The sequence below is a fragment of the Peromyscus eremicus genome, chromosome X, assembly GCF_949786415.1.
Source record: "Peromyscus eremicus chromosome X, PerEre_H2_v1, whole genome shotgun sequence".
Taxonomy (NCBI): Eukaryota; Metazoa; Chordata; class Mammalia; order Rodentia; family Cricetidae; genus Peromyscus; species Peromyscus eremicus.
Genome location: NC_081439.1, coordinates 10,475,510 through 10,496,531, shown reverse-complemented (window position 1 = coordinate 10,496,531; position 21,022 = coordinate 10,475,510).

Below are 21,022 nucleotides of genomic sequence, written 5' to 3'. Positions count from 1 at the left end.
TTTACTGTCTGGGACCCCTCACAGACTTATAACTAAGTGCATGAGTCAAGGACAGAGCCTGGGCCACTGAGTCAGCCCCCACAGTCAGTACGTGCTAGGCCAGCCAGCCTCCATGGCAGCTAAAGGACAAAGCCTGGAACTTGTCCAGGTCTGCCCCAAAATGATAACTGTAACCCCCAACCAGTAAACTCAAAGGTTACACACCCTCACCCAATCATATGACCCAAAGGCTTGTACCACCCTGCTTGCGGTTTTTCCCTTTAAAGACCCCTCACCCTGAGAGCTCAGGGCTGTCCTCCACCACGTGCTGTGATGCAGACCAAGCCCGGGTTGCTTGTTATCAATAAATCTCTGTGTTTTTTGCATCAGATATCGGCTCTGTGGTGGTCTTGCGACACGGGCACAACACCACAACATTATATTGAATAGGTATGGAGAGAGTAGACAGCCTTGTTTTGTTTCTGATTTTAGTGGAATTGCCTTGAGTTTCTCTCCCTTTAAGTTGATGTTGGCTGTGGGCTTGCTGTAAACTACCTTTATTGTGTTTAAGCATGTCCCTTGTATCCCTAATCTCCCCAGGACTTTTATCATGAAAGGGTGTTGGATTTTATCAAATGTCTTTTCCGCATCTAATGAGATGAACCTGTGGTTTTTCTTTTAGTTTGTTTACATGGTGGATTACAGGTGTCATTCTTAAGGAGCCTCCAACTTGTTTTTGAGATATGATCTCACTAGGACCTGGGGCACACTGATTAAGTTAGTTTTTCAATGAGACCCAGAGATCTGCCTGCCTCTTTTTTCTTTACTAATCTTTGCCTGTCTATGCCTCCCTAGTCCTGGGCTTAGAAACCTATTTGCCACCACATGGGTGCTGCTGCGGATCAAGTATTTTACCAACTGAGCCATCTCTCACAGGCTCTCTAAGATTTAGCTAAACATCCTTAGAAGGAATTTCACTTTAAGCATAGCCAAGGGAATTACAGCAAAGGAGACAATTATAAAGTGAATACCAAATGTTTCTAAGCCATATGCCGCAGAGTGGAACTTCACTCAGTGAAAGGCAGAGAAGGTATGGGTGCATTCCAGGCCCCAGTCAGACCTCACATGGCTTCTCAGGAACTTTACACTCCACCCCTTTACAAGTTGGTCTCCATCCTTCTGTCTGGACTTCCTGCCTCCTACTTTGATGTGTTGGTTTTACTCTTGAATTAATCAGTCTCCCAGCACCACTCTGATTTCCTACTGAGAACCATCTACTGCAGAATAACTCTCAGCTAGCTCCCACACGGCCACACACAATAGGGTTTTGGCATCCTATGGCTTGCCTTCTTCAAGGCTTTTCCGCTGGGGGGAGTGGTAGTGAGCGGAGCATATCCATTAACACTTTTGCTCTCAGAGATAGTACAATCTTCTTCCTAAAAAAAAGAAGTAGTTGCTTATTTATGTATTTATTTAAGGCGCATGTGTGTATGTGCACCATGTACATGCCTGGTGCTTATGACGTCCAGAAGAAGGCATCCGTTCCCTTTGAGCTGGAATGACAGACAGTTGTAAATCACCAGGTGGGTGGCGGGAATTGAACCTGGGTCCTCTACAGCAGCACCAAGATGGCTCTTAACCACTGAGCCATCTCTCCAGCCCTCAGGATGTCACAATTTTAAAGCATGAGAGAAAGAACAGAGATCAGCTGGGATTTGTCTCATGTTTTTCATATGATAGAATGGGGCTGTGTGTTTTGGAGAGGAAGATCCCAAAGGTTAAATGCCATTTTAACTCCCCATACCGAGGGCATATACTGTCAGAGTTATTGATCACTTCATGTGTATCTTGGCCACTGTCTAGCTGAGGTAATGTTTGTCAGGTTTCACTAGCTTAAAGTGATTCTCTGCCTCCGCCTCCCCACTGAAACCCAAGGTGCTAGGCAGAGGCCCCACTAAAGGAATTAGGAGCTGTGTTTCACTGCCTTGAAGGTAAATTATCAAAATAACTTATTTGAAATTCTGCCCTGGAGATTTGTCACCGAACTCTAATTTACTTACTTATTCATTCAATCAAGCATTTGTTTATGCCAGGAAGGCTTCATGGTAATGAATTTTAATCAAATAATCTAATAATCCAATTTTATGTTTGACCAATGACATGAATTTCTGTGTCTATGGCTCTGCTTCCTAAGCACCCAAAAAAAGTGATATCTGTGGGTACACGTGGAATCTGTTCATTATAGTCTATTTGTATGTAAATACTTTAAGGTTTTGTATAACTTTTCTCCAGATGAGTAAATCTCAATCGGTGTCATAGTAAATTCCACTATAAAAGGCATAGTAAAAAAAATCCTCAATAAAAGAGCACATAGTGAAAATTAGGACGACTGCCTTTCTCATGCCTTAGTATTCCTTTTCAGGGGAACTCCTATTACTTCTATTTTTAAATATTTATTTGTATCTATATGTGTGGGTCTGAGTTAAGTATGAGGCTACATATGTGCAGGTACCTGCAGAGACTAGAAGAGGAGGTTGGATCCCCTGGAGCTAGAGTTATCAGTAGTTAGGAGGTATCAGATGTGGGTAACTGAACCCTGGATTCTCTACCAGAACAGCGAGTGTTCTTAGTCACTGAGCCATCTCTCTAGCCTCTATTACTGCTTTTTGATAAAAATTTCATAGATGCAGTGTCAGTCTGCCACTTTAGATTCTAAGGAAAAGGGTCGTGAGGGGACAGGAGAGTAAAAACACAAAAAAAACGGTGTATTGGGACAGGCAAACAAGAGAACTATATAATTCTTAATCTAGTAGTACATTTGCTTAGCAATCTGTTTCCCAAGGTTGATTTTTTTTTTCTGGTGCAGTTCTTCTAAATCTCTGTTTTCATCCTCTGACTAGCATATAGTGTGGCCATATCAGTCAATTTTCTTAGCTGGAAATAACCAAATAAGCTATGTGCACTTTAAGCAGATGTCTTTATTTGAAGGTATTAAGTGGTGGGATATGTATGGGTCCGTTTATCCCCACTGCTAACCATGTCTTGGGGACATGTGAATTTTTTTTTTCGAGACAGGGTTTCTCTGTGTAGCTTTGTGCCTTTCCTGGAACTCACTTGGTAGCCCAGGCTGGCCTCTAACTCACAGAGATGCGCCTGGCTCTGCCTCCCGGGTGCTGGGATTAAAGGTGTGCGCCACCACCGCCCGGCGACATGTGAATTTTTAATTTCTTTTTTTTTCTATTTGTAATTATCTTTATTTTATTTTTTATAATATTTTATATTTTCCATACCAACCACAGATCCACCTCTCATCCCTCCTCCCGCTCCCCCTGGCATCCCCCCCATCCCCTCCTGCAAAAGGGTAAGGCCTCCCATGGGGAGTCAGCAAAGCCTGGTACATTTAGTTGAGGCAGGACCAAGCCCCTCCCGCTGCATCAAGGCTGAGCTAGGTGTCCCACCACAGGGAATGGGATCCAGAAAGCCAGCTCATGCACCAGGGACAAATCCCCTGATCCCAGGGGACCCTCAAACAGACCAAGCTACACAACTGTCTACCATATGCAGAGGGCCTAGGCTCCACAGCTGTTGGTTTAAAGTTTGTGAGTTCCTACGAGCTTGGTTCAGTTGTCTCTGTAAGTTTCCCCATCGTGATCTCGACCCCCCCTTTTGCTTATATGTGGTTGGAGTTTCTCTGGTCCTACCTCTTCTCCATGGTCCTGTGTTTCTCTGGTCCCACCTGGCCCCATGTTCCTGCAGCCGCTTATAAAATAATCACTCAGAGGCTTATATTAATTACCAACTGTATGGCTTATGGCAGGCTTCTTGCTAGCTAGCTTTCATCTTAAATTAGCCCACTTCTATTAATCTATGTTTTGCCACATGGCCGTAGCTTTACTGAGTCCCATTACATGTGCTCCTTGGACAGTGGTTTCGTGTCTCCTCCCACTCTTCTTTCTCCTCTCATTATCTCTCTTGGATTTTCCTGCCTGGCTCCATCCTGCCCTGCCATAGGTCAATGAAGCTTTATTTACTAACCAATGGGAATAGCATATATTCACATCACAGAGAAAGACATCCCACAGCACTCACATAATCCCTCTTCCCTCTCTTTGGACTCCTGGAGCTCAGCCTGGTGTTTGGTTGTGAATCTCTGCATCTGCTTCCATCAGGTACTGGATGAAGGCTCTATGATGACAGTTAGGGTACTCACTGATCTGATTACCAGTGTAAGCCAGCTCAGGCACCCTCTCCACTATTGCTAGTAGTCTAATCTGGGGCCATCATTGTGGATTCCTGGGAATTTCCTTAATACCAGGTTTCTCCCTTACCCCATAATGTCTCCCTCTGTCAAGATATCTCTTTCATTGCTCTCCTACTCCGTCCCTCCTGCAGCTTGACCATCCCATTCCCTCATGTTCTCATCCCCCATCCCCTCCCCTCTACTGCCCCCCCTCATCCCCAGTTTACTCATGGAGATCTCATCCGTTTCCTCTTTCCAAGGTGATCCAGGATAAACAGCATTTTACTTTCAATAGATTGGTCACTGTAAACAAGGACTTTGACCTCATTTCATTCCACATTCTCTGCACATGAGTGAAAAGCTACAGCAGAAGCATTAAGAAAGGTTTATTGCTTGCTTCTTTTGAGGTAAGAATGCAAAGAAAGAAACAAAGTCCTATATTGTCTCACCTCCTATACGCCTATGTCAATTTCTGTGACCCAAATAACTAAATACCTTACAGGTAACACTATTGAGCTGATGATCTCTTGTAAGCTCATCCCTGATCTTCAACTGTATTCCCACAACAAGCTATAGTGGTTGTCTGTAATGTCTGGTATGGAGCACACGGCAACATCTGATAGAGGCATTTTACTAAATGAAAAGCCTTTGAGTGTAGGTGTATTTGTTTGTAAAGTACATTTTAGAAATTGGTCACATGGAACTTTTATTTGTTCTTCTTTTTTTCCCCTGAAGATCTTGTTCCAGTTAAATATTTGTTGAATGAAACATTTTCATGACCTTTTTGTGTTTTAATTTAAAAGGCAAACCATGCTTCTCCTGATATTAAAAAAATTAGATAAAACAAACAAAAAATAAGAAAAATTTCATTTCTGCAGTATTTTAAAGAGTGAGTTTTAGTACGTTTTGGTGAAATTGGTATTTGTCTCTATAGCCAATGTTGGAACCTTTGACTGGTCACTACCAAGAGTGGGAGGAAGCCTGTTGGACTGTGTATAACATCGTGAGCATATCTATGGTCCATCAATTCCTAACAGGGGCAATGTGACTGGAACATTTACTTGGAGGATCAAAAGATTCTGGTATTGCCAAAATATTCCTTGGCCCATATGGCTTTGTGCATTTAATCATTTGGTTTTAACATCATTGTGAATTGGTGACAAATGTAAATATGGATCAATAATCTGTTCGTCTAACCAGGAGTTTGTGGAAGCCACTCGTAAGTTTTGTTATTTTTCGAGGTAGTTTTCTTTCTATGTTATGAAAAACATTCACAACAAGGTCAAAAACATCTGGCCAACAAGATGCCAGAGTAGAAGGCAAACTCCATCCAGGGAAAATCTCCCAACACAGATTGGCCTCCACCTCTCACTATCTCTCTATAGACTCATCTTCCTTAGGCAGCCAGAGTAATCACTGATACTTGATGATATCATATACTTTAAACCTTTTCTTTCTCTCTTTACCCTCTGCAGAAGATCTCTCTGGCCCTCCTTGTACATCTGTTGTTTACCAGGCAAGGCCTGCTCCAATCCAGATGAAGGGAAAGCTTAGCTAAAAATTTAGAATTTAGAATTCTCTTGATTTCCACTGTTCTTGCCTCGAAAATTCTGAAACATCTGTCCTTTTGATGTCTAGATGAGCTTTCTGTGTCTCCAAGATGACTACTGCCAGTTCAACTGTTAGTGTCTGGGCAACACAAATAGACTGATTCTGTATATCAATGACTTACACACATAGTCAGTCTTTAGTTGGTGGGATACAGTTCTGGAACTTCAGCAGAAAGCTACAGTGCTCCATGCATTTTCTGGGTGCTTGCTGGATATGTGGACCTAACTTCTGACTTTGCTCTTATTTTGAAAGGCCTGAAGAATCTTTGTGTCACCAAGAGCCATCAGATTACTGCTTCTCTGTATTAGCAGAGGAGAAGGGGTTCTGTATTTGTTTTTTCTTTCAAATTCCTCCATGTAGTTTATATGTGGGAGGTGCTGGAAGCCTCAAGAGCTTTGACCTGGGGATGTGATTGATTTTTCTCTTTAATTCTATCAACTACATTTAAGAGGTAGCTACAATTATCATTCCTCATTGGAGATAAAGAAACTGGGGCATGGCGATGATAAATAACATAACAATATGAAGTGGGGGAGCCAGGCTTTATACAAAGGCATTCTGTCTCTGTCCTGCTAGCGTCTATACCACAGCTACCTTTCCAGTGGCTGGGTAGTGGTTATTGCTGCCTCTGGATACCTCACAGGTTCCTGAGTGGGTCAGAAAGTTTAAATATACTGAAGCTATTATGAGTCCTGGAACCTTTTCAGTTATGCTCCTTGTCTTAGCAAGAATTGTAGAACACCCCCTTGCTAGAACTAAATGAGTGGGAATTAATTCTAATATGTTCCTAAGGCCACAAAATATAGTATTTCAGAACCACCCACGTCATTAAGATCATCACTTCTTATCTAATGACACAAAGAGCCAGACTGTGACTTCACACCAAGTACAGTGCAATGACATTGTGTATGTTACATGACTTCTTTAACCCAACACTTTTAAATGCTGTATGTTTGCTGTCATTTCTATATCATGTTTCCCTTGACCTCTGGTCATCTTCATAACAAAGCACAGTGTAACTACCTTTTACATCTATTAGAAAGCCATGTGCCTCTAATACAGGAAATTAAATAAACATGGTGGTAAATATGAAAGGATAGATGTCAGAGTATCTTTGTTTTCTTTGTAAATGGAATACTGAGTTGAAGAGAAAGGAGTGAGTCACTCTAACAATGAAATGCTATAAGTTTAGGATTTAACATACTATTTTATGGCCATTTCTTGTTTCCTGTCATTCATTTGTTATACATGGCAGGGACAACTGTTCTCCTTTTGCCTTCTATAGTCTCATAACTGAGACATCCATTTTGAAGCACCTCAGCCAATCCTTCCAGCTCATCTTCACTCAAAGAACAACAATTACATAGCCAATGTTGTCCAGAAATTTTAGGCATGCACTCTCTCTTTTGGAGTACTTCTTGTGATGGGTTTGGCATGAAGAGTGAGTGGATGACCATCAAGGATAGTAGAGAAAATAGCATGTTTCCTCTTTTGAAGATGATATTGGATGGAAAACCTTCAAGATAAGAGAATCACAAAACTTTAGTTATAGGATTCAAGTATCAGGGAATAAAATTGCAATGTGTACGTAATAGAAAACTTGTAGGACTTAGAGTTCATGATCCATTTTAAAGGGTAGAGTGGAAGTAATGAGATAAATATTAATCTAGGAGAAATGAGAATGTATTTTACAGATCATTTAAATTCAAACTTTCCTTTTCCTTTGGTGCTATGAGCTGAGACTGGACAGAATATACACAGTTCTTATATGTGCCTTCTGGCAAGGTCTCACCTTCGCAATCAAAGGGACCCGTATAGTGCAGTTAAGTTTTGTCTAGTTCTTTGGATTTCAGAGATGGGGGAAGGGATTGTGATCTCTCCCTTTCATGAGCTAGGGCTATGATTATTTGTGACTGCTAGGAACTCATTTCTTCTTCCATTGTGCTCTGGAGTTCTCTGTTTGTTTTGCCATGTGCACGACTTCATTGTGATGGTCTCCTGTTTACTTGCTTAGCTGATCACATGACTGCTTTTCTTTGTCACTTCTACCCCCGCCCCCCACCAACCGACTCTTCCTGCTACTCCTAGCTCTGCCTGACCCATTTCAGTCCCAAACTGTGGATGAGCGCTGCTTTCTCAGAACCCACTCAGTAGATCTGCTCAGTCTTAGGCTTGGGGATAACACGGAGGAATACCACCACTGGAAGGGGCTTGTCAGATAAGTGTGCTCCTGCCTCCTCGCCCTTGTGCGGGCTGCCCTAGCACCTTCATTCCTGGCCTCTTGCCTCGAAACCAAATGGCAAAGGCCTTCCTTATCCTCCACCTCGAGGAGTCATACTTTTCTTTTTTTCTTTTTTTCCATTTTTCTTTATTAAGAAATTTTCTACTCACTCCATATACCACACACAGATCCCACCTCCTCCCTCCTCCCACCCCCATCCCTTTTTCCCAAGCCACCCCGCATCCCCACATCCCCCAAATCGAAGTCTGCTATGGGGAGTGAGCAGAGCCCAGCACACTGAGCCTAGGCAGGTCCAAGCCCCTCCCCACTGCACCAAGGCTGTGCAAGACATCACACCACAAGCATCAGGCTCCCAGAAGCCTGCCCATGCACCTGGGATGGATCATGATCCCCTGCCTGGGTGTCCCCCAAACAGTTCGAGCCAAACAACTGTCTTCTGTATCCAAAGGACCTAGTCCAGTCCCATGGGGGCTCCACGGCCACCAGTCCACAGTTCATGGGCTTCCACTAGTGTGGCCAGTCATCTCTGCATGTCCTCCCATTATGATCTCGACGTCCCCCGCCTGCAGAATCCCTCCTCTCATCGATTGGATTCCTGGAGCTCAGCCTGGTGCCTGGCTGTGGATCTCTGCATCTGCAGGAGTCACACTTTTCACATCTCCAGTTCCTCCCTCTTTCCCAGGAGAGAGGCAGCAGCCTTGCATTCTCATTATAAGAACTGCCAAATGGTTCCTGTGCATAACAGACATTACTGTTTTGTAAAACCATAATCAGATGTTCTTCTGAGAAGCAGTTGACTTGACAGAGTGATATACAATAATGTCAGGCAAGAGCGTGTAGTTTATGTCTCAGGTGTTTGCCTGTAAAAGCTCTCCAGGCAGTATCTCTGTGAAGTAAAGAGATACTTCCATGTAAAAATATCTACAGGGACCAATGTGGTGATGAACACTTTTAATCTCAGCATTTAGGAGGCTTGAGGCTGGAGGGCCACTAGTTTGAGGCTGGACTATGGTCTATAGCAAGTGCCTTTCTCACCAAGCAAAACAAAAAGTAGGTGGCAGGTTCAAACCCAGCATTGTTTTGAATCTTCAGAGCTAATGGTTTCCAAGAGATGAATGTAATTATGGAATCTGGAAGCAAGATGAACTTAAAGGAGAGGCCTGATAATATTTACCAAGTTAATCAAAAAAATTCTGGGTTTCATTCATTTGTTTATTCATTCAAGTATTTGGACATATGTTTAATGGGTTCTTGTCACAGATCAAATACTCCATCAAATATCAAAGATATTTTGGACGCAAATCTTACTTTCAAAATCTTATGTAATCTCTTGGGGGAGAGGTGACATAAATATAGAGACATGGTAGAAAGTTCTGGGTGTCCTTATAAACTTACAAGATCTACTCATCTAACATTTGTTTAATGAATAATAGAAATTAAAATGAATTCTCATTAAACATTGTCTTTTTTTTTCTTTTCTATTTCCTTTTGTAATAACACAGAGCACTTTTGACCATGGGATTGGTAACCACTGGTCTGATGGGTAATGAAGTCTGACAATTGCACTATGCCTGTTACAGACATAATTTTAATAATTTTTATGCATTTTTAAGTTTTCTTGTGTGTTATTGGCCCGTCTTGAGAAGAACTCAGCACCCTTGAACCTTACCATCATCTTTTCTTGTTAATGCTTCTTGTCATGGGTACTCGTGACTTTACATTTTTACTTCTCAATCTTCTTTTCTTTTCTCTCTGCCTCAGTGGTTTCTGTGTAGTAGCGGCTCTGTCACAGTTTTACCAGTAGGTGCCAGTGTCAGATATGACTTCAGGATGTAGATCAGCCATTTCTGGGGGCGGGGTAAATGTTCTCATGAACTCAGAAAGAGCAAAGTATTCTTTCTGCATGTAGGAAGCATGTGTCGCATCTTCTTTACTAATTATGGTGTGAACTTTTTCTGAGATGTGAACAAATGGCTACACATCTCATATAAGGCACCAGTGACAGAAGCAAAGACACAGTCCTTCTCAAGTGCAGCTTGATGAGCCAATAAGTTGAACTGAGATTACTTACAGGACCATGGACAATTCGTAGGCAGCTGCACCACTGAAGAAAAACTCTCTTACAGCAACTGCTAATTGTATATAAATCCTTAGGGACAGCCAGGGCCTCCTGAATCCCTTTCCTCTGCTGATGTGTAGGTTGCCTGTCAGTAATCACAGCTGGTTACAGCTTGAGTGGGCAACAGCCATGTTTTTCCTGGGGAACCATGTTTCAAAACACCAATTGAAAAACGGCATGATTTGGAGTAAGGAGTAGACTCTGATACCATTTTTTTCAAGACAGGGTTTCTCTGTGTAGTTTTGGTGCTTGTCCTGGAACTCGCTTTGGAGACCAGGCTGGCCTCGAACTCACAGAGATCCCCCTGGCTCTGCCTCCCGAGTGCTGGGATTAAAGGTGTGCACCACCACCGCCTGGCGTTCGTTCATTCAAGTTTTTTTTTATGGAATGCTCTTGAGCATGTCTACATATCATAACACTTTAAAATGTATGTTTAAATCTACTAAAAAGGCAATTATGCTATTCAATTACTCAAACATTCAATGAACTCTTACACATTTGGGTGACTCATCAACAAATCTACAACTATGGTACCCATGTTGTTTTCTTCCCATGCTTTGGGACTGAACCTACAGCCATAGAGTAACGTGACCTTAAAAAAAATCAAGGTGTCTTTGAGAATGAAGAGAGTTGCTGTTAATAATTACATCAGCATAAGAGACATAAATTGGGATAGTCCCAGACAATCTGGGGTGTACTATTACACACCAGAACACACAAACGAGCCAAACACTCAGGGTGCACTAAAATTTTGTTTTAATTAGCATATACTTGGATATATGAATTGGGTTTAATATTATCTCTCAATGCATTTATAGTCTGTAGTGATCAAACTAGAGTAATTAGCATATCTGCCACTCATGTATTTAGTATTCATATTTATCTTTTAAAAAGATAATTTTTGTTTAAGATAAAGATTGTTTTGCAATAGGGCACTGCCCTCAAGTTCATAATCTGTCAGCTTTTGCCTCCCAGGTTTGGAGTTTACAGATGGCAGTTTCCACGCCTAGCTTCAAGCTATCCTTTTAATTTCATCTTCTAACAGGTACACAATCAAATTTAATTCTTTGTATAACTCATCTCGGATTACTAGCAGAATTATTTTCTCTTTTTATCATTAAATTTCCATTTTTGTCTTTTTTTCATTGGTAGTGATTTTTTTCTTAGTTATTATAAGCCTCTTCATTTCTAACTTAGAAGTTAGAAATTTTTAGCATTTTATTTGTGTGTGTGTGTGTGTGTGTGTGTGTGTGTGTGTGTGTGTGTGCCACAATGAGAGTGTGGAGGTCAACTTGTAGGAGTTGGTTTTCTCCTTCCAGTACTTGGAGCCTAGGGATTGAATTAAGGTAACCAGCTTGGTAGCTTGGTGCCTTTACCCACTGAGCCATTGAAGTTGGCCCCAGAAGGTAGATTTTAAATGATAAATTAACATGACAAAATTTTAATTATTTCCCAGTCATATAGGCTTTATAATACATTGAATAGAACCAGAAGTTGCTATACTAAAATATAGCTGTAGTTCATGTGTATAATTTCCAAGTTAAAGACAGAATGGGTACATATAGGGGCTTTTATGTACATGAGGGAAACACCACGTTAATACATAGCTTGGTTATACTCAGATGAAGCCTAGATCCAATTATGTATAAAAGTATCAAATGTTATCTTTAAAAGTATCTTGTTTGGAACTATATCTCTGAAGGATTTTGGTGAATTAATGGACTTTTCTCTTGTTTTTGCTTCCTTTGAAAGGTGAAAGTTATAGGGCAAATGATGTATGGGGCAGAGCACCAGACAGAGGCATTTGATCTGAGGCGAAAGCGACTTGTCTTCTGAGCAGTAAGAGTGGAAGTGCAGTCAGTATGAGATCCCTGAGAACGGCCGTGGCTAATGGGTTCTAGAACAGCTTTCAGATTTCTGTCCTCATGATCGTCTGCTGCTTACCAGGAACATTGATAAGATCATAGTTTTATCCTTATGTAAAGTAATAGTGTTTATCCTGTTTTGGTGAAAAATGGGCCAATGAACAACATCAAGTATTGCTGAGATAAGTGGAAGTGAGGGCAATCTATAAAGAGCAGACCTCAGGAGCAGGTAGAAGGTGGCGGAAGTGGTCTGTGGAAGGGGTGAGTCTAGCAGGACCCAGGGCAAATCACAACTTTTGAGGAACCTCAGAAGCCTTTGGGAACATTCCTTTCTTTAGCTCAAATAAAATAAATAAATAAATAAAAAGGATCTGAGGGCTGGAGAGATGGCTCAGTGGTTAAGAGCACTGGCTGATCTTTGAGAGAACCCGATTTTGATTCCCAGCACCATGTGTCAACTCACAATCTTCTGTAAGTATGGTCCCAGTTCTCGACTCCATGGCACTCAGGTGGTGCACAGACTAACAAGTGGGCAAAACACCTATATATTTAAAGTAAAGTAAGTCTTCAAAAGGGGATCCGAGAAAGCTGGAAAACTAGAGTTGCATATACACAGCACCTTCACATGTGGTTGTTTAAAATGGCTTTAATGCTAAAATTGAGAGAAATAAAAACTATAATTGTTTTGATTGTGATCCTTGTAAAAGTAAAATATAAAAAGTGACAAGAATTCCGAAGTCAATCAGGTAGCCCAGAGACTAGCTGAAGAAAATCAAATGAAAGAGGAATTGGAATTCAGGGAAAATTTTAGTTAAGGCAAACAGATAAATTACTTTCAGGCAAAAGCCGAAAGCAGCATAGGCTGATAGCCCTCAGAACACTGTTGAAGAATCTCTGTATCCATAGTGAGTATGCAGTGACTAAGGCCATCTATTGGGCCCTTGCTCTATCAGATCCTGTATCTTGACAACCTTGTCCATGCTCTGAGAGGAAAACAAGAGTTTAATGATTTACAAAGCCTATTTACTTAGCCATTATGATTGTGAGGTGGAGATGGTTAGTTACAACTAAATGTCACTTTCCCCCTTTTCATGGTGTTCTGAGCACATGGATGCTCAGAATAAAGATTACATTTCTAGTTTTCTTTCTAATTGAGTTTGACATATGAATACATTTTCATCAAAGGACTATAACCTGGCTGGCATTAAAATCATGCTCCTTCTGCTTCAGCCTCTGGGTGTTAGAATTGTAGGCTTTTACCACCATGCCTGTCTCTTAGACAGCTGCTTTGGAGGAAGAAAAAATTCTGTGTTTCTTCAGCCCGCCTCTCTTCCCCCTGGTTGGATTACAGATGTGATGACAATAATTCTCATGGCAGAGCAACTGTGCCAGAACAAGGTAGATGGAGCCTAGGCCCCTGAGACTGTTTGTGGAATTGCTAACCAGCCCTCTTGACTTTCGCAGACTTTTACACTAGGGGAGTTCAGTTTTCCTCCTTCAGCTGCTTTTGCAGATGAACATATTCCTGATTCGTTTAGTGCAGAAGTCATAACTCACTTACCATTAAGACATTTTTTGTCTTTGCTGGCAAGTATATTCCCTACCCGCGGAACATATAGATAATTGTATCTATCGCTGCTGTAATGCTGTGCTAATCACAAGATCTTAGTGACACTCCCTAGCAGGTTAGAGCAGACATGTTTTCATGCCAGTGACAGAGATGCAAGAAATGAAGGATTTTTTTCAAACCTCTATCTGCTTGATCTTTGTAAATATTTCAGTGTCTAAAGATTGTACCTGAACTCAGACACAAATGGAATAGATGTGCCTCTTGATGGGAAGAATTGCAGTCACTTGGCAAAAGGCATGAATAGAGTGCAGTACAAATTGGTCTCATTGATGCGGTCAATGTAACCTGAATACTAATGTTTTTAAAATAGGCTCCAAATGAAATTTGGGAACAGTTTTTTTTTTATAATACTGTGTGTAGACTTGATAGTTGATGTATTTGTAATATTGAAGCAAATTTAGCATGTTATCTCTAACAAGAGACTTAGATTATGATTGTGATTCCAATTTCAACTGCACAAATTTTGACATTGATTTTAATCTTTTAAATTTTGGAAGGTGGAAGACAGATTTACTCTTCTTTTTTTTTTTTTTTTTTTTTTTGGTTTTTCGAGACAAGGTTTCTCTGTGTAGCTTTGCGCCTTTCCTGGAACTCACTTGGTAGCCCAGGCTGGCCTCGAACTCACAGAGATCCGCCTGGCTCTGCCTCCCGAGTGCTGGGATTAAAGGCGTGCGCCACCACCGCCCGGCAGATTTACTCTTCTTAAATATAGTGTGACAATAAGAGAAGCTGAGGTTCACTCAATTTTGAACTAAAATTTAGATTAGTAAACATTGACTATTGTGAAGTACGTTATTCGAGAATTTTCTTCACTATTTACCTCTTCTAAAAGTAAAGTCCCCTAACATTCTATTCATACTTTTTTTTTTTTTTTTTTGGTTTTTCGAGATGGGGTTTCTCTGTGTAGCTTTGCACCTTTCCTGGAACTCGCTTTGGAGACCAGGCTGGCCTTGAACTCACAGAGATCCGCCTGCCTCTGCCTTCCAAGTGCTGGGATTAAAGGTATGCACCACCACCGCCCAGCATTTTGTAAAAGGCTGTGTCTCTAACCTTGTAGCCTATCACTATCTGCTGTCATGTTATAGATTTGCATGTTACCTGCTTTACCTACTAAATGCAATTTCTACAAAGGCAGTGTTCTGTTCTGCTTGCTATTATATTGTGCTCAGAATACCCATAAAGGTGCTTGGCTTGTACTAGGTGCTCAAACATTTGCTGACTGTACCCGTGGATTGCATGCATAAAATAGGGATATCAACATTCTGTCATGGGGGGCGGAGGGTGAAAGCTCATGAAGCACTGCCCCTTTCTTAGGATTTATAGGCAGTTAATTGTAGCAAGGGGTAAAAGTACAGCAGGCTCCACTCCACTGGAGGATTGATTGGCAGTTAACTGTAGTTAAAGGGTAGATCTGACAAGGCCCCTCCATTCCCTGAGGAGCTATAGGCAGTTAATGGTTGCTGTGGGAGGGACATTTTTTCCCCCGAACAGTAGGGTACCTATGCTCCTGTAAATAACCTCTAGTTGGGAGGAGAGGGACTCAGCCCAAGTGCGAGCCAAACAGGAAAGGCAGTATGATCAAAATATATTATATATGTGTATGAGAGTGTTATAGTAAAAGCCATCACTGTGTATAATATATGTGATGTACATGCATGCTCTGTATGAATATATAAATATAGTACATGAAAAAGGTGAAACCAAAGTATGTATGTAGTGCTTTTCTACATGTGAAAGTTGCTCAGGGATTAAAAAAATTCAAACACTGATCCCAAAGTGTCTTTAAGATGCACAAGGGGCAGACATGAAGCACTTGATGAATCCCGGGAAAGGAGCAGGGAGAGATTATATTAAGGCTGTCCCTAGACGGGCTGGCAGGATGGTGGCAAAATCCAGAAAATGAAGGGATTGGGGGCAAATGGAGGGAAGAGGAGCTATTAAATCCTCCAGGTCTTCCAAACTGAAACTGATTTCCGACACTCTAAAAACCCTCTCATGGATGAAAACTTCAGAATTATAGATGCTTCTGTACCCAGGAACACTAATGAGGACATTCCAGATAAATTGCACTGAGAAGAAGGAGTAAATAGTTTTAAGGAGCTAATGATAAGGGCAGCCACTGGGAGTATTAGAATAGTGGAACTGGGTGGCAGAAATGAGATTTTCTTTTGTTTTGAATTTTGAGATAGGGTCTACCTATATGGCCCTGCCCAGCCTGGAATTCACTGAGATCCTCCTGCCTCTGTTTCTGGAGTGCTTGGATTTAAAGTGTTGGTCACCATACCCCGCTGAAACACTTGAGTCTCTTAATCAGATTGTTCAAACCGTGGACTCTATAGATTATAAAGGAGGAGGTCAATTCTCAGTTGCTTTTAAACTTAAACAGTTTGGTGTAAATGTACCTTGTAAAATACTTAAAATAAAAACATTGTTATTTACAAAAGAGTCTATGTTCACTGGATTATTAAATTCAATATTCATGTTTATAGATAAAATATTCTTTGATATGTGTTATGTAACTGACGAATACAACATCGTAGTTTGATATATATATAAACACATACATATAGGTACATAAACTCACACATATATGTATATATATATGCATATAGACACAACACACACACATACACACACACACACACACACACACACACACATATATATGTATTTACCAGTGACATATCACAGTTTCAACATGAAATCCGTTTGAAAGCCAGCTTTTTCTTTTCTCATTTCCATATACATATATATGTATGCATATGTATTTATTTATTTTTATTTTTTTCCAAGACAGGATCTTGCTACATAGCCCTGGCTAGTATGGAATTCATTAAGGAGAGGATAGATCAGGCTGGCCCCTCACAGAAACACACTTGTCTCTCCTCCTGGAGCAGCAGGCTTAAAGGTGTCTGTTACTATATCCAGTTGAAATATATATTTATTTTTATTTTATATGTATGAATGTTTTGCCGGCATGTCTTATGTGCACCACATGCATGCCTGCTGCTCACAGAGGCTAGAGGGTATTGGGATCCTTGGAACTGGAGTTACAGATGGTTTTGAACAGCCATGTGGATGCTGGGAGTTGAACATGGTCCTCTGCAAGAGCAGTTAGTGCTCTTAATCACTGAGCCAGCTCTATAGGCCCTCTTTTCTGCTTATTTTCTTTTTTTTGTTTTGGATAAAAGACAACAAGTTCCTTTCTTTATCTTATCCTGAGCATTTCTTTAATTTCCCCCTTTTGTTTGAGTAGTTATATTTCCTTGGAATGTGAGGCTTGCCTTTTCACAATTTGGTGTTACAATAGACTATGGCAAGTATTTTGTATAGTTCAAACTATAAAGTTCTGCTTTCTTTCTTCCATTATAACTCTGTGCTTGTTAGGATGGTAGATGAACTACATGGAAGCTCTTAGCAAAAGACAAAAACAGAAGGCTTTAGTCACCGTGTGGTCATCACATGAGCTGTGTTCCTGGCTGCTTAAGGGCTCAGGAAGCTTCTCTTCAAAAATAGAAATTGGACTCACAGGCAGACTCTCCGTAGGGTGCCTGCCCTTTTCTCTTATAGCACCTATGAGAAAGCGAGCAAGTGAGCCCCCTACAGGTGAGCACAGTCCTGAGTGAGCATTCAGTTCAAATAGCCCCCAGTTCAAATCTAACAAAAGCTTTCTTATAAAATCCAGTTTATGTAACTGCTTTCTCTGTGCTTCATACTATCTACTTTTGATGGCTCTTCTCTAAGATCAGTTAACATTTCAGTGTTTTGACATGCTGATTGGTTTTAAAATGCGACTGTGTTTGTGTCTCTTGTTCACCTCAGTGTATGTATGATGTAAGAAATACACAGGAACTAATCAACCAATTCTTTAAGTTTTCATTTTGCCAAACTATAAAGATTGCCATTCAACTAAAAAAGTTATCTGGTTAAAAAAGATCTTAAAAAAAAACTTTTTAGTTGCTTAGTTTTTAAAATGAATAGTGAATAGATATGGGTGATTGTTTAAAAATATACTTGTATGGTATTTGTCTATTGGGCACACACACACACACACACAATCAAGGCTGCAGAAAAGTTTAAAGTGAAAGCCATAAAAAAGTTTAAAGTAAAAGTCATTCCTCTCTCTGTTCAGTCATATCACTTCCTGTTTCCTCCTCCCTCATGCTGGGATTAAAGGTGTGTGCCTCCCAAGTACTGGGATCAAAGGCATGAGATCCCAAGTGTTGGGATTAAATGTGTCCTACCACTGCCTGGCCTCTATGACTAACTAGTGGCTGGCTTTGATCTCTGATCTTTAAGCAAGCTTTATTTGTTAGAGCACAAACATAGTATCTCCACAATGGTTATTATTTGAATACTGCTTATTATATTTGTTTTGGACCTAAACATATTCTATCTCAAGATCAAAGTATTAAAACAAAGTGAGGAGCTGTAATTGGATTGTTCATATAAATGAAGATATCTTAAAAACATACTTGTGTCTCTTAATCTTACTATCAGACTATTGAAAAGCTAGACCCCATAGAAACAGGAATTGCCCTAGGAATCTCATGCTGGGAGAAGGAGAATTCTCCAATCAGAGGGAGGAATCTTGTCTTCTAAGAACCTGTGAAGCCCAGTCAAAGATAGGTCAGTGGGCAGGACCACACCTTCACCATGACTGCTTAGATGTGCATATCCTTGGCTCTCTACTTAAGCATCAGTCTCACTTTAGGGCCCAGAAGACAGACCTGGCTGGGGGTGTAGTTATTTGTTTTTACTCTTTTCTCTTTGGGGGACCCGCCATTCAGCTTCCAAATAAACATATGGTGATTTATTATTACTTATAAATGCCTGGCCTTAGCTTGGCTTATTTCTGTCCAGCTTTTCCTAACTTAAATTATCCCATCTACCTTTTGCCTCTGGGCTTTTACCTTTCTTTGTTTCTGTATATCTTTTCTTTCTTTCTCATTCTGTGTCTGGCTGTGTGACTGGGTGGCTGGTCCCTGGCATCTCCTCACCTTCTTTTCTCGCTCCTTCCTCTTTTCTTTATCACCTTCTATTTATTCTGTCTGCCTGACAGTCCCACTTATTTCTCTCTCCTGCCCTGCTATTGGCTGTTCAGTTCTTTGTTAGACCGATCAGGTGTTTTAGACAGGCAAAGTATCACAGCTTCACAGAGTTAAACAAATGCAACATAAAAGAATGCAACATATCTTTGCATCATTAGACAAATATCCCACAGCATAAACAAATGTAACACTTCTTAAAATAATATTCCACAACATGGGGGTGCCACTGGATCTCTTTGTTCCTCTTTTCAATGCAGTCACATTGGAGAAATCTCTCTTTCCTGCCTTCTACTATTACCTCTTCACTGGGTGACTGAGGACTGATGGCCAGACCCGATGTGGTGCCTAGGCTGGGACCTACAAGTTCCATAACAATGGCAGCAACATCAATCCCAGTAATGTTCACAAGAGACTTTCCTGCCTCTGGTTTTGGTTGTCTACCAGTTTGATTGGTTAGAGTGCCATATAACAAAGCTCCTCCAAACCTAACAGCTTGAAATAAGCATTTTATTTTGTAAATAAAAAATTTAGGAATGATTCAACATGACATTTTTCCCCTCTGGTTCTTGTGATATGGGCTGGAATAGACAGGATTAGAAGACTGACTTAAAAAAGGAGTTGAAAAAAACTTATCCAAGACTTTAGTTCTTCTAGCTCTTTCATCTCTACATGTTTTATCTTCAAGACCTCTTCCAGCATAGGTTTCTTATGGTGTGGTACTCTCAGGGTAGTTGCTCTTCTTCCGTGGTGGCTGGCTTCTAACAGGCATATACTTCTGCATAAAAGTAAAGAGAACATTGTCAGAATCAATGTTTTTAGAGCTTGAGAAGTTAAGCACTGGCTTATAGCAATCTGGGAATCATCTATTCAAGAACAGTAGCTAAAGCTGGATAAGAACAGCAAGCTTGCCAGGCAGTGGTGGTGCACACCTTTAATCCCAGCACTTGGGAGGCAGAGCCAGGCGAATCTCTGTGAGTTCAAGGCCAGCCTGGTCTACAGAATGAGATCCAGGACAGGTACCAAAACTACACAGAGAAAACTTGTCTCGAAAAACAAACAAACAAACAAACAAAGAACAGTAAGCTTTGTGACTTATTCCCCAATCTTGAACACATGACAGCATTGAGAATCCATTGTCTACCATCACAGGTGAAACCAGAATCCTGGAAGCCAACGAATGAATAGAACACAGTTGAAGTATTTTCAAAGCCATACTCAGAGAATTATCCTTATTTGACCCGGCTTGTGTTTCCAGGAAGAACATGTTCAAGACTGTCTTTATTGGATTGATGTGTATCTTGTCCAGTATGGAAAAGTTTTTCTGCAGAGCATTTCTCAAGCAGGCAGGGACAATGGTTGGACCTTGAAATTTCCTATGGTAGACAACAATTGGGGTACATAACAAGTTAACTAAGAAAAACTGTGGAATTGTCACAGTGGATACAGGATGTCCTTCTGCCTCATTGATAAAAGAACTTAAAAATGCACAAAAAGAGAACTTGAGAACAATTTATTGGTGTTAGGAGAATAGCCTGAATGCTAAGGTAAAGGTGTTGGGGAAAGCAGATGGAAGAGCAAGAACAGAAAGCTACAGCTTTAGTAGACTACTAATAAAAAGATATATCGTAAGGACAATTACCAGGGGAGGCACAGTTTCTACAGTGGTACAGCCACTGGTCAAATGCCTATGTTCATGTAAATGACTGTTCACCTATGTTCCTATTAGGAGCCCTACTCCTCATACTTTATACCAGGCAAGGTGCTTAGTCTCACTACAACTTGATATGCCATGCTTTGTCAGATATCCATGGGAGACCTGCCCTTTTCTGAATAGAAACGGAGGAGTGGATGGGAGGGGGCAGAAGGGAGGTGTGAGGGAGGGACTAGGAGAAGAGGAAGGAAGGGGAAACTTCGGTTGGGATGTTAAAAAAAGAAAAAGAAAAAAGAAATCCTAAGACACAAGAAGCAAAAGGGGCCTAGTTGGAAGATCAGTGAGTATAGGAAAGGACAAAAGCGGGTTATGAGTATGAATACTATCAAAATACATTACATACATGTGTGAAAATGTCAGAATGAAACAATTACTATATATAATTAACCTAGGTTCATAACAAAACAAAGAAAAATTATCCATCTTGGGAGACACACCAGGAAAAGAGGAAGAACCAGGTGTACAGAGCCTTTGTTTTTATTTTATTATTATTATTATTATTCTATTCAAGGGGCTAAGAAATTGCCCTCCTTCCAGGGTGGTATGGACCTTGGGCATGAAAAGAGTGTTTTGC